The 15,052-nt window shown below is 43.4% G+C and overlaps 1 long non-coding RNA gene across 3 annotated transcripts in view; it reads left to right on the plus strand.

The window, feature by feature from the left end:
- Window positions 1-15,052, plus strand: part of LOC138852957 (uncharacterized) — a 156,466-nt gene that overhangs the window by 130,818 nt on the left and 10,596 nt on the right. The gene's annotated exons all lie outside the window — the stretch shown is intronic.

A 15,052-nucleotide genomic window follows, 5' to 3' on the forward strand; every position in this document is an offset into this window, starting at 1 on the left:
TGTTTTTCAGCCTTACCTTCCTCTTACTGTGACACGTGTCGCTTTCTCAGCTTCTCTTTCATCTCCTTTGCCATCTGCTGCTGCATCTCCTGCTGTGCCAGCTGCTTTGGCTCTGTTTATGCTGCTGCTGCTGTTGCTGCGTTGTTCCTGCTTATGCTGCTGCTGCTGGTACTGCTTCTGCTGTTCCTCGTTTTCGTCCCCTCACCCTCCTACTCCCTCTCTTGCCTTTCATTTACTAGAGAAAGCCCCAGTGGCTTTATCTTCTTAAAAATTTGCATATCATGATTGATATAAGTGAGTGAGGGTGTAACTTTTATTTTCGTGCACGTATCATTAACTTTGCTAAAGGAAAAACGGTTTCCATTATCATAAACACTTTTAGTTTGACTTCATATTACTTCAACTTAAAATTATCTTTTCGATCATATTGCATATTTTGGAGCCGTGGTTATAAACTTATATTAAGAACACATTTATTAATGTAAAATATTTCTGATTTTATTTTGAAAAAACATGATTTTATATATTTTTAATTCGATGAAAAAACTGTTCAGCGTTCAAGAAAATGAAAATAAAATATTCCCTCTAAACACTTATTCGTTTAAAACGCGAGTGTCAAAAAGAATATTTGTCATACTGATGAAAATTATCGTCCTAAAGAGAAATATTGGTAGGTATGTGAGAGGTCAGTAACAAGAAGCTTCACGCTTTTGCATTATGATAAAATATTACAACAAACTGGGACAGTTAGTATTGTAATATACGGTCAGTGGTCACTTTATTATAGACACCGGTACGCCTGGTCATTAATGTAATCACGTGGCAGCACCTCAGTGTCTAAAAGCATGAAGTAATGGTCAAGAGGTTCAGTTGTTGCTGAGACCTTAATATCAGAATGGGAAGAAATGGTTTCTAAGTGACACTGACCTTGAAATGATTGCTGGTGTCATGTGGACTTGTCTGAGCACATCAGAATCTGCTGATCTCCTGTTCCTGTTCTGGGGAGTTCTGTAGGTGAAAATATCTTGTTAACGAGGGGTCGGAGGAGAATGGCCAGACTGTTTCATGCTGGCAGGGAGGCGACAGTAACTTCAGTAACTACGTCTTACAACAGTGATATGCAGAAGAGCACCTCTGAATGTACATGTCGAACCTTTGAGTGGATGGACTACAGCAGCAGAAGACCACACTGGGTTCCACTCCTGTCAGCTAAAACGAGGAACTGAGGCTATAGTGGGCAATTACCAAACTGGACAGTTGAAGATAGGAGCAGTGGTAAGATTGAAAGGCAGAGAGATGGTATCCGGAGAAGTTGATATCCTTGCCGTAAAATTTGACTTTAATGTTACTATGAAGAACCATAAAAATCTTGAAAGTGGCCAAGAAGATTACATCACTTCGACGTATCTCTCATCCGTTCGACAGTAGAGGTTGCAAGATTCTGTACGAGGCACAAGTACGCTCTCACCTTGAGTATGCTCCACTTTTTTGGATTGCCTGTCACCCAACCCCCCACCCATCCGTCTCATATGCGACTTCTTGACAGAACATCTGTTCAGGCCTGGACCCGGCCTGGACAGAGTTGTCATTTCAACAGAGCCTTCAGCACCAAAGGGATTTGGATGGCCTTACTGTTATGTACAAGGCCAGTATTGTCAAAGTACCACACTTGGCTCCACTCCGCAGACAGGGAGATGTGAGCTTCTTCACAAGACGGGCAGCAAGTTAACTACACTCTGGCTGTACCCTTCTCAGGGATACTTCATTTGACATCATTTATTCCTAGGATTATTCGAGTCAGAAGCATATATAACATAATGACATTAACGAAATAAAGTCAGTTGACCAAATGAAATCGCTGGCCCACAGATGGCTCCAACTTCATCCTGTTCCCTATATGCATATCTTATAACAGTAAGTAGCTTTATAATGAGCTGATGTAGGTCACAGTTCTTAGCATGTAAATAAAGTTAGGAAACCCTTAACCTAACCTTGTTAAACCTTGTGAAAATAAGAGAGAGAGGGATACAGACTGAAGCTTGTGCTTGTATACTCTTTGCCTCAGTAATCCTCTCCCTCACCTTCCCCTCTCCTAGAATAGGGAAAGGAAAAAGTGAGGGAGGAGCCCCTCACTTTTTCCTTTCCCTATTCTACCCTTCCCTCACCTTTTTCTTTCCTTATACTGCTATTCCCTCACCTTTCTCCTTTATTACACTATCCTTCCTTGTTCCCCCCTCTTTCCCTCGACACCTCCATTATCCTTACATCCTCTTCCTCTCTCCTCTGCTTTCCCCTCCCTCCCTCTTTTCCTTCGCTCATTTTTCTCTCTTCTTCCCCACACCCCTCCCACCATTCTACTCCCTCAAACCTTCTTTCCCTTCTTCCTGCCTCTGGCCGCGCCTGTGATCTACAGGAAGGACGCAGGACCACGCTGCTGTTACCTGGTCGCCCCCAGGCACCTGATTGCCCAAAATTCTTACTTACCGTCCTTATTTCAATAATTTAGATATGCAATTATGTGTAGATTCATAGGTATTATATGTCTATGTATATATTTACACACGCCTGCTGGAGAGGTATATATTTTTGGTATAAGTTGATTTTTTTTATATAAAAAAATGATTCGTACTTTTTATATATTTCTTCAGGGATCTGGTATGAGTTATTTTTATGAATGAGTTGTTTTAGTATTTGACTTTAAATTGCATTAAAAGATCCAAGGTTTTACATAACAGAGAGTGAGATTGAGTGAAATAGCAAATAAATTGGTAACGATATCAAAGCTCGTAACCTTCCCACCTTTCCGGGGTAAGAAAACTCATAATACTCACAAAGGTCTGAGCCCAGCACGCTTAGTGTGGTAATTCCCTTAATCCGACATTCAGAGCGGAAACGTAAATAATTCGACACATATTGTTGAAACTTCCCTAATATGACACTAAGCCGAAACTCGTTTCAAAATAATGCTCACTGGAGAAGCCAGGTATAGATGATCAAGTCAGAGAAAAGGGAATTAATATACATTTCATATGGATTCCATTACATATTGAGTTACTCCTACCTAATAAAATTGATTGATTAGATAATGAAAATTATCTGAAGGAAAATGTAGACTATAATTTTGGTCAGTGTTAATCATTATAAATAGTATTTGGAGAAAGGCGAGTAATGAATGTGAATGTCAGTGAAATGCAAATAGATCTCTGGGTAGATCCATAACAAATTACAACATGAATTCATGGAAGCAAATTTACCGAGCAACTTGCAACATACAAAGATTTGACCGATGTTGTCATAGCCAGGCATAGCCTTGACTGCAAGTATTTCTGATAATTTGATATATGCATAGATGATATTCAAGCTAATTGCAAAGAATGAGGTTAGCCTTTTTATCCCTTTCTTAAAATACTTGATTACCCTCTTATGGAAACGTTCAATAATCTGTGCGATATGTCTAGGTATACCATTAGTGATAATAAGATAAAAGGAATTTTTTTTGGAAGTATCCGAAATTTATCAGATTAAACGTAAAATGTAAACATAATCCCAAAAGGTATTCCTGCTCAACCTTCTGGGGTTTCGTTCCTAGACATTTTGTGTATCCATATGTTGTTATATTACCGTCCATAGGATGTATAAGCATCCTATGGACGGTAGTAAGCCAGATGCTTCAAGGGCAAAAAAAAAAAACTTAAGAAAAGCTAAGTGCATCAAGTTCATTAATCGGACACTGGGCGGTGTAACTTCCTGCATGATGGTGCGAGAATAACATATGTTGTAACTTGGACGGTGTGGTAATAACATGTGTGTTGTAACTCTGGCCGTCACGTCCGCAGAGCCGCACGTGCAGGTAATTAGAGTTGAGCACCAAGAGGCGACTCCATGTCTCCTGTGTCACTCAGGGCCAAGGTGAAGATCAAGAGAAGGGAAGGGAAGGGAGGGGTAATGGAGAGGGAGGGAAAACTAGAGTGGAACGAATGTGAAAGGCACTGGAGAAACAGAAGAATAAGGAATACATAAAAATATACTGAATGTATATTAGAGTGAATAAGTAAGTGAAGGAAGAAGGTATACAATGTGAAGGGGGTAATACGTGGGTTTTTTTTTAATGTCATTAGGTACAGGAATACCTTTCCCCCAAGACTTGAATACTTCCAGCAGGTACCAGACTTTTTCTACACCAGGTATGACATTCTAGTAGGACTGGACTTCAAAATATTTCCTCCCTGGATGTTACACAACAGTCACCCAACACATTACACATGCCTTCCACAACTTTACACACATACACACACACACACGCACACACACACACACAACACACACACAACACACACACAACACACACACACACAACACACACACACACAACACACACACAACACACACACACAACACACAACACACACACAACACACACACAACACACACACAACACACACACACACATACACACACACACACGAGTGAGTACACGAGTGAGTACACACATGGTGGGTGCAGACGTGGGTACACAAGGCTCCGAGAACCTTCGTGTTTTTGAGGGGTGCAACAACCCCTAGCAGTAATCAGTGGTAGTGACAAAGTCAGTGAACAAACCTACGAGTGATAACTATAGTTATTAGTTGAAAAAATTCGAGGGGAAACCTAAATTCAGTATTTTCTTTTAAAAGTGCCAAACCGTTGTGGATCTACTAGGCACTGTTGCCACACAGATACAAACATAAAAATATCAAAGTGAGTGTGGAAACGGGTGATCAATAATTACCAGCGTTTGGTTAACAAGCGAAATGTGGGGCACCGTAATGTGAGAGTGAAAAAGTTAATAGGCAAAAGGAGAAAGAAAAAATAAAATATACAACAGGGGAAGGTGGCAGTAGGCCTACTGAAGCAGTGACGTCACACCAGTTTGTATGCCATTATACATATAAAGTGTAACACCGAATGTGAAGTGTATTCTGTAATAAGTGAAAAGTGAAATCACTTGAGGAACGCGGGATGCATGAGCATATATGATTATAAACATCACGGGTGAAGGAGTTACAAAATAGTGAGAGAAGGCCTATGTACGACCACTACGTCATCAGCTTCTGGCAACTTGTCATCACACCGCTGTCAGCGCAAGTATTCCACCTGTTGAGGTTGCATATTGCAAGATTGAGTCTGGTCCTGCATCACTGTTAGATACTGGTCACTCACTCCTGCAAGCCATTACCAGAATAAGAGTAGAAATAGCATAGAGGAGAGTGCAAGGTGTAAAGCGGTAGTGAGGGATAACGTCAGACACTTAAGCTGAGACAAGCTAAATTTTACAACCTAGCTACTTTCTGAATTTTAGAAGTAGAATCGATAAGTGTTACAAGTATTGGTAAGCTTAGAATTACTGGTATCTACCGGTATTCATTAGCAGTATGAATACTTAGAAGTGGGGGCACACACACACACACACACACACACACACACACACACACACACACACACACACACACACACACACACACACACACACACACACACACACACGCGCAAAAACCAAGTGTGCTAGGGAATGGAAGAAATATAGAAGGCAAAGGACCCAGGAGAATAAGGAGAACAGTCGTAGAGCCAGAAACGAATATGGACAGATAAGAAGGGAGGCCCAAAGACAATATGAAAATGACATAGCAGCGAAAGCCAAATCTGACCCGAAACTGTTGTACAGCCACATCAGGAGGAAAACAACAGTCAAGGACCAGGTAATCAGGCTAAGGAAGGAAGGAGGAGAGACAACAAGAAATGACCGTGAAGTATGTGAAGAACTCAACAAGAGATTCAAAGAAGTGTTCACAGAGGAGACAGAAGGGACTCCAGAAAGACGGAGAGGTGGGGCACACCAAGTGCTGGACACAGTGCACACAACCGAGGAAGAAGTGAAGAGGCTTCTGAGTGAGCTAGATACCTCAAAGGCAATGGGGCCAGATAACATCTCCCCATGGGTATTGAGAGAGGGAGCAGAGGCGCTATGTGTACCCCTAACAACAATATTCAATACATCTATCGAAACAGGGAGATTGCCTGAGGCATGGAAGACAACAAATGTAGTCCCAATCTTTAAAAAAGGAGACAGACATGAAGCATTAAACTACAGACCAGTGTCACTGACATGTATAGTATGCAAAATCATGGAGAAGATTATCAGGAGAAGAGTGGTGGAACACCTAGAAAGGAATGATCTCATCAACAGCAGCCAACATGGTTTCAGGAACGGGAAATCCTGTGTCATAAACCTACTGGAGTTCTATGACATGGTGACAGCAGTAAGACAAGAGAGAGAGGGGTGGGTGGATTGCATTTTCTTGGACTGCAAGAAGGCGTTTGACACAGTTCCACACAAGAGATTGGTGCAAAAACTGGAGGACCAAGCAGGGATAACAGGGAAGGCACTAAAATGGATCAGGGAATACTTGTCAGGAAGACAGCAGCGAGTCATGGTACGTGGCGAGGTGTCAGAGTGGGCACCTGTGACCAGCGGGGTCCCGCAGGGGTCAGTCCTAGGACCAGTGCTGTTTCTGGTATTTGTGAACGACATGACGGAAGGAATAGACTCTGAGGTGTCCCTGTTTGCAGATGACGTGAAGTTGATGAGAAGAATTCACTCAATCGAAGACCAGGCAGAACTACAAAGGGATCTGGACAGGCTGCAGACCTGGTCCAGCAATTGGCTCCTGGAGTTCAATCCCACCAAGTGCAAAGTCATGAAGATTGGGGAAGGGCAAAGAAGGCCGCAGACGGAGTACAGTCTAGGGGGTCAGAGACTACAAACCTCACTCAAGGAAAAAGATCTTGGGGTGAGTATAACACCAGGCACATCTCCTGAAGCGCACATCAACCAAATAACTGCTGCAGCATATGGGCGCCTAGCAAACCTCAGAACAGCATTCCGACATCTTAATAAGGAATCATTCAGGACCCTGTACACCGTGTATGTTAGGCCCATATTGGAGTATGCGGCACCAGTTTGGAACCCACACCTAGCCAAGCACGAGAAGAAACTAGAGAAAGTGCAATGGTTTGCAACAAGACTAATCCCAGAGCTAAGAGGTATGTCCTACGAGGAGAGGTTAAGGGAAATCAACCTGACGACACTGGAGGACACGAGAGATAGGGGGGACATGATAACGACATACAAAATACTGAGAGGAATTGACAAGGTGGACAAAGACAGGATGTTCCAGAGATTGGACACAGTAACAAGGGGACACAGTTGGAAGCTGAAGACACAGATGAATCACAGGGATGTTAGGAAGTATTTCTTCAGCCACAGAGTAGTCAGTAAGTGGAATAGTTTGGGAAGCGATGTAGTGGAGGCAGGATCCATACATAGCTTTAAGCAGAGGTATGATAAAGCTCACGGCTCAGGGAGAGTGACCTAGTAGCGATCAGTGAAGAGGCGGGGCCAGGAGCTCGGACTCGACCCCCGCAACCTCAACTAGGTGAGAACCTCAACTATGTGAGTACACACACCACACACACACACACCACACACACACACACACACACACACACACACACACACACACACACACACACACACACACACACACACACACACACCACACACACACAAAACACACACACAACACACACACACACAAAACACACACACACAAAACACACACACACACACACACACACACACACACACACACACACACACACACACACACACACACACCACACACACACAAAACACACACACAAAACACACACACAACACACACACACAAAACACACACACAACACACACACACACACACACACACACACACACACACACACACACACACACACACACACACACACACAGTCGTCAGGAAGTGGAATAGCCTAGCAAGTGAAGTAGTGGAGACAGGAACCATACATAGGTTTAAGAAAATGTATGACAAAGCTCAGGAAGCAGAGAGGGAAAGGACCTACTAGCGACCCCTGCAACCACAATTAGGTGAGTACACACACAAACACAGAGTAGCATGGGTGATGGTGGTGGATGAAGGGAGGTGGTTGTGATGCTGGAGCTGGACAGATACCTAAAGTCAGTACCCGATCAGCCGGTCTGTGGTTCGTACGTTGGACTGAGTGCAACCAGCAGTAACAGCCTGATCCACCGGGAGGCCTGGTCAAGGGCTGGGCCGCGAGGGCGTTGACCCCCGGAACACCCTCCAGGTAGGTAAGTGTGGTTGACGGTGGTGGTGGGGGGAGGGGGGGGGTGTTAGGTGGTAATGGGTCGGAGAATTACAGGTTTACAAGCAGCGTTTCAGGGAAACAATAATTGCACTTGAAGAGTAATAATATACTGCTGGAGTGACCTTGTGGGTGGACAGGGGTGTGGGCGAGGGTGTGCGTTGGTTGTGGGCGGGACGGGTGTGTGGGAGTGGTTATAGGCATAGGGTGGACGTGAGCTAAATATGGGGTGGGTGTGGGGTTGAGTGTATGCTCGGTGAGAGTTGAGAATAAGCAGGGGTGTGGGTTGTGCGTGGGCCGAGTGTAATATGGGTGTGGTACGGGGTGTGGGTGTGGTGTAAACTGAGGCGTGGGTCTACGTGTTAGTGCGGTGGACCTAAGGTCACACTGCACAGCGCGGAGTGGCCCTTGGGGTTTAGCGCTTGAATTTATTCTAACTTGCACCTCTCGGGGGAACTAACTCTTACTTCCAGTGACGCTTTACCTTCGCGAGATGTTGCTGACAAAACTTAAGCAATTAAACTACTTAATAACTGTGAAGTCAAATTATCGTAACTGGAACAAATCTGTGACGTTCCTGCTTTTTGATGTTTGTAGTCTCTGTCTGTCTGTCTCTCTCTCTCTCTCTCTCTCTCTCTCTCTCTCTCTCTCTCTCCCTCCCTCCTCACTCTCCCTGCTCCATGAGCTTTATCATACCTCATCTTAAAGCTATGTATGGTTCCTGCCTCCACTACTTCACTTGCTAGGCTATTCCACTTCCTGACTACTCTGTGACTGAAGAAATACTTCTAACATCCCTTTGACTCATCATGGTCTTCAACTTCCAAGTGTGACCCCTTGTTTCCGTGTCCCCTCTCTGGAACATCCTGTCTCTGTCCACCTTGTCTATTCCACGCAGTATTTTGTATGTCGTTATCATGTCTCCCCTAACCCTCCTGTCCTCCAGCGTCGTCAGGCCGATTTCCCTTAACCTTCATAGGACACTCCTTTTAGCTCTGGAGCTAACCTTGTCGCAAACCTTTGCACTTTCTGTAATTTCTTGACGTGCTTGATCAAATGTGGGTTCCAAACAGGTGCTGCATACTCCAGTATGGGCCTGACGCACACCGTGTACATTGTTTTGAACGGCTCTTATTTAGGTATCGGAACGCTGTTCTCAGGTTTGCCAGGCGCCCATATGCTGCAGCAGTTATCTGGTTGATGGTGCTTCCGGAAACGTGCTCGGTGTTATACTCGCCCCAAGATCTTTCTCCTTGAGTGACCTAGCCTATACTCCGTCTGCTCTTCTGTGCCCTTATCTGATCTTCATGAGTTTGCATTTGGCGGGGTTAAATTAGAGAAGCCAGTTGCTGGACCAGGTGTCCAGCCTGTCCAGGTCTGTGTGTGTAGTAGTAGTAGTAGTAGTAGTAGTAGTAATGTGTGTATTCATCTATTTGTACTCGCCTATTTGCTGTTGTAGGGGTAGATTCATAGCTCCTGGCTCCGCCTCTTCGCTGATCGCTACTAGGTCCACTCTCTCCTTGCTCCAACAGCTTTATCGTGTGTGTGCGTATGCGCGCACGTGTGCGTGCGTGTTTTGCGCGCCTTTCGTTTTCCTCAGATTATTTCCTTCCCTCTCCTTTCTCCTCTTACCAACTCCCTCCTTCTCTCTCTGTCCCTCTCTCTCCTTCCTCTCTTCCTTCCAACTACCTCTTTCTATTTCCCCTCCCTTCTCTTCCTTACCTCTCAACTTCTGCTCTCTCCCCTCACAACAACTCAATAAAAGAGGGCTGAATTGTTTATCATTGTTTTCGCGAATGCTGCGTGTTTTGACCGTACTTGATAACGTCACGATGTTTTTGTCCGTAATGACGTCACGAGATTTTTGTAAGGAATGACGTCACAATGGTGATTCCTGTACGTGATGTCACTGTTTAGTTTGCACGTGACAACGTGATAAAATGTTTTATCTGTAGGTATTAACGTCACACTGATGATGGCTGTACATGATGACGTCACAACTTCGATTCCTTTACGTGATATTACAAATGTGATGGCGTCAGAAATGGTGATGCCTGCACGTGAGGATGTCAGATATGGTGATGCCTGAGAGTAAGGACGTCACCAAATAGTTGCTGGGAGTACATAAAGGTGATGCAGGTCACAAACTTATTGCTTGGATAAGCAACGTTTAACTATGTTTCGGTCCGTCCTAGGACCATTATCAAGTCAGTAAAAAGCTAAATAATGGTCCCATATGGAGCGAAACATTTAACACTCCAGCCACAGACAACTTTAGAAGTTTACAGTAGCTGGAGTGGTGCTGGAGTTTTGGTTAGTTTTCTTGGCCCAGATTACACTAGCTGTAGTGTTAAGATAAGATTTGTCCGGATTTTTCACCCTGAGGGATGGCCAACCAGGTTAACCCGTGAAAATCAGTGCGTTATCGACAGCTGCCTTGTCTTATTTCCATTAGGGTTCTTTAATCTTGGCCCCCCCCCCATCCCAGGATGCGACCCACACCAGTCGATTAACATCCACGTACCTACTTAATGCTAAATGTACAGGGACAGCAGGTGTCTTTTCTAAGCTGGGGTTGACATGGATTTGCCTTTCATGGGCCAGTAGGCCTGCTGCAGTGTTCCTTCTTTCTGATGTTAAGAAAACATGCCCAACATTTCCACCCATGGCAGGAATTGGACCACGGACAGTGTATGAAGAGAGTACGTTACCAACGGGACACGACCATACGAGCCACCAGCTATTTGGCTCGGAGTTCACAGTTATTAGTTGGTTTACTTGGTTCAGTGAGTGCAGTGTTGTTGATTGGTTTGCCACTTCCTGATCATCGACAACATGTGTGTACTCGGCCCCAGTGGTGAGAAAAATAACCATGGTGAGATTCTTTTGAGAATTCTGACTCAGGTTTGTTGCTCCTTCCCTTCCTCAGCCACCACCACCTCACTGTTGATTAGTTTACTCAGTTGTAGCGATATTTACGTTTTGGGGGATAATTCTGTGTTAGTTACTATTTTGTCCTAGGCACATGCCGATTAGACACTAGGCCTGGTGTGTGTGTGTGTGTGTGTGTGTGTGTGTGTGTGTGTGTGTGTGTGTGTGTGTGCGTGTGCGTGTGCGCGTGCGTGTGTGCGCGCCGCGTATGCGCACGTTCGCTCTTGCATGTGCGTTCGTACGCGCGGTCGTTTCGCAAAAGTATGTATGTCAGTGCCATACTAACATGGTCATCGTTCATGAGTGCCATCCCAGGGTTAGCTAGTCTCTCCAGGTAGTCTCCACATTTTCTGGCATATCGTTGAATATTTATTTTAGCTCTTTTTTTTTCTTGTCTATGTAATTTTCAATCTCATGTTTTAAGTATTTTCTCTTGGTATACCTTATAGTTTGACATTTTTTCCCCTAGCAGAATACACATTTACATTGACTTGAAACGTTCAAAGATCACGTGTGTTCTTAAAACAAAGCTTACGTTTTGTGACCAAGTTTCCCGTTAACTGAAAAGATAATTTGTGGATGACACAAATGCAGTATAATACGACCCTTTGTTGACAACGTTTCGCCCACACATTGAGCTCTATCAAGTCACAGAGATCTTGAACATTAAAATGGTATAAAATACCGACAGATTGTTAGGTAAGACACATATGCAACAGTAAGGTATCTTTATTTCGAAACGTTTCGCCTACACAGTAGGCTTCTTCAGTCGAGTACAGAAAAGTTGATAGAAGCAGAAGATACTTGAAGACGATGTAATCAGTCCATCACCCTTAAAGTTTTGAGGTGGTCAGTCCCTCAGTCTGGAGAAGAGCATTGTTCCGTTGTCTGAAACAATATGAAGTTGAAGTGACAGAATGGGGCTTTATATAGTGCCATATAAAGGCACTATATAAAGCCCCATTCTGTCACTTCAACTTCATATTGTTTCAGACAACGGAACAATGCTCTTCTCCAGACTGAGGGACTGACCACCTCAAAACTTTTAGGGTGATGGACTGATTACATCGTCTTCAAGTATCTTCTGCTTCTATCAACTTTTCTGTATGAACATTAAAATTAAAATGTTCATGTGTCTTACCTAACAACTTTTCTGTACTCGACTGAAGAAGCCTACTGTGTAGGCGAAACGTTTCGAAATAAAGATACCTAACTGTTGCATATGTGTCTTACCTAACACAGAGATCTTATCCTTATTTTATACCATTTCTCTCCAAAGCTCGTTTGCTATGGTTTGCGAGTCGTTAATAGTGACATCACTAAGCTCACGACACAGCTGTTTAATGTTTGTTTACGTCAGAGCACAAACCGACAGGTTGTTAGGTAAGACACATATGTAACAGATTGAACATTAAAATGGTATAAAATACCGACAGGTTGTTAGGTAAGACACATATGCAACAGTTAGGTATCTTTATTGTGAAACGTTTCGCCTACACAGTAGGCTTCTTCAGTCAAGTACAGGAAAGGTTGATAGAAGCAGAAGATACTTGAAGACGATGTAATCAGTCCATCACCCTTAAAGTTTTGAGGTGGTCAGTCCCTCAGTCTGGAGAAGAGCATTGTTCCATAGTATGAAACAATATGGAGAAGAACTGACAGGATGGAGCTTTTATAGCGCTATAAAAGCTCCATCCTGTCAGTTCTTCTCCATATTGTTTCATACTATGGAACAATGCTCTTCTCCAGACTGAGGGACTGACCACCTCAAAACTTTAAGGGTGATGGACTGATTACATCGTCTTCAAGTATCTTCTGCTTCTATCAACCTTTCCTGTACTTGACTGAAGAAGCCTACTGTGTAGGCGAAACGTTTCACAATAAAGATACCTAACTGTTGCATATGTGTCTTACCTAACAACATATGTAACAGTTAGGTATCTTTATTTCGAAACGTTTCGCCTACACAGTAGGCTTGTTCAGTCGAGTACGGGTAGATGTTTTGATAAGGACCTGCCTCGTATGGGCCAGTAGGCCTTCTGCAGTGTTCCTACATTCTTATGTTCTTATGTCACTATCACCGGACTTGATCTATTATTTCCGTTAAAAGTACATTTTTTATCTTTTTGGCTATAAATCAGTTTTTCAGAGCAAGTACTTTCTCATGAACATACAACTGCGTTGCTGCTGTTAAAAATAATAATTATTAATAATAATAAATATAATTCGCGTGCAGTTCACTGCATTCAACATCGTTCGTTTTTCTTCCTCATTTTCCAGCATCACTTCCTGAGAGTTCAGTGCATATTTTATTTCATTTATCGGTAGGTTACATAAAACAATGTATATTTAACCACAAGGAAAAAAAACGACGCGAAACATCTAGCAGCGGGATGCCTAAGCAAAAATGCACACAACACAAATATCTGCACTTTTTTTTCTTCCACGCGTGTTTAGGTTAGGTAAAGTTTGTCTGGAAACATGACGCGGGTCTTAGTCACATGATGACCCGCAGCAAGAGTTTTGGTCATCTGACCGACGCCATCAGTTGGCTTGGTAGGTAAGACACATAGGCAACAGTTAGGCAACTTTATTACGAAACGTTTCGCCTACACAGTAGGCTTCTTCTGTCGAGTACAGAAAGTAGGCAGGAACAGGAGAGATGTGAAGACGATGTAATCAGTCCATCACCTTTGAAGTCGTAGATTTGAGGTTGTCAGTCCCTCAGCCTGGAGAAGTTCAGTTCCATAGTCTGGAACTATCTGAAGATCAAGCGACAGTGCGGAGACTTAAATACTGTCGGAAGGAGAGGTGCAGAGTAGTAGTAGTGAGAATGCAGCCACTAAGAGATCACGTCCCTCTCAGATCAAGCAATTCTCACTTGAAAAAGTTGTCCAAGGTGTTTTCTGTACCAAGATGCCATTGTGTTGCAGTGTCTGACAAGGTGAATATGAAAATGGTATACAATACCGACAGGTTGGTAGGTAAGGCACATTAATGGCAACAGTTAGGCAACTTTATTCCGAAACGTTTCGCCTACACAGTAGGCTTCTTCAGTCGAGTGTGTGTGGGAAACAGTCAGGTTGCAACACTAGGGTTGTAAAGACAATAGATCATGTCAGCAAATGGAGACAGCAGAGGGTAGCAAGGGACTAGCTCCCTCAAGGTCTATTATACTAATAGCAGGAGTGTAAGAAATAAGATAGATGAGCTAAGATTAATTGCAAGTGCAGGAAACAGATATCATTGCTATAACAGAGACCTGGCTCAATCTGAAAGATAGAGAGATGCCTTCTGAATGTCACATACAAGGCTATAAATTCCACACTGACAGGGTCAACAGGAAGGGTGGTGGAGTAGCGATGTACGTCAGAGACAATTTAAAGTGTTGTGTTAGACAAGATATAAAATTAGAAGCGTCAGCCACTGAATCTATTTGGTTACAGCTTCTCGAGGGCCGTGAAAAACTAATTTTGGGTGTGATTTACAGGACCCCAAATCTTGATAGGGAGTGCGGTAAACTTCTATGGGATGAAATTCGTAAGGCCTCTACATTCGAAAATGTTGTGATAATGGGAGATTTCAACTATAGACAGATTGACTGGAGCAATTTGACAGGAAATTTAGAATCAAGTGACTTTCTTGATACGATTCAGGATTGTTTTTTAAAGCAGTTTGTGACGGAGCCAACTAGAGGAAATAACCTGCTTGACTTGGTTCTTGCCAGCAGGGAAACGCTAATTAATAATCTTGAAGTTAATGATGAGCTCGGGGAAAGTGATCACAAATCACTCAGTTTTAATATATCATGGAATTCCCCTAATAATGGCAAGTATCTGTCCCTGACTTCCGCTTGGCTGATTTCATAGGACTGAAAAATTACTTGGGTGGGCTGAACTGG

Source organism: Cherax quadricarinatus, chromosome 19 (genome assembly GCF_038502225.1).
Source record: "Cherax quadricarinatus isolate ZL_2023a chromosome 19, ASM3850222v1, whole genome shotgun sequence".
NCBI lineage: Eukaryota > Metazoa > Arthropoda > Malacostraca > Decapoda > Parastacidae > Cherax > Cherax quadricarinatus.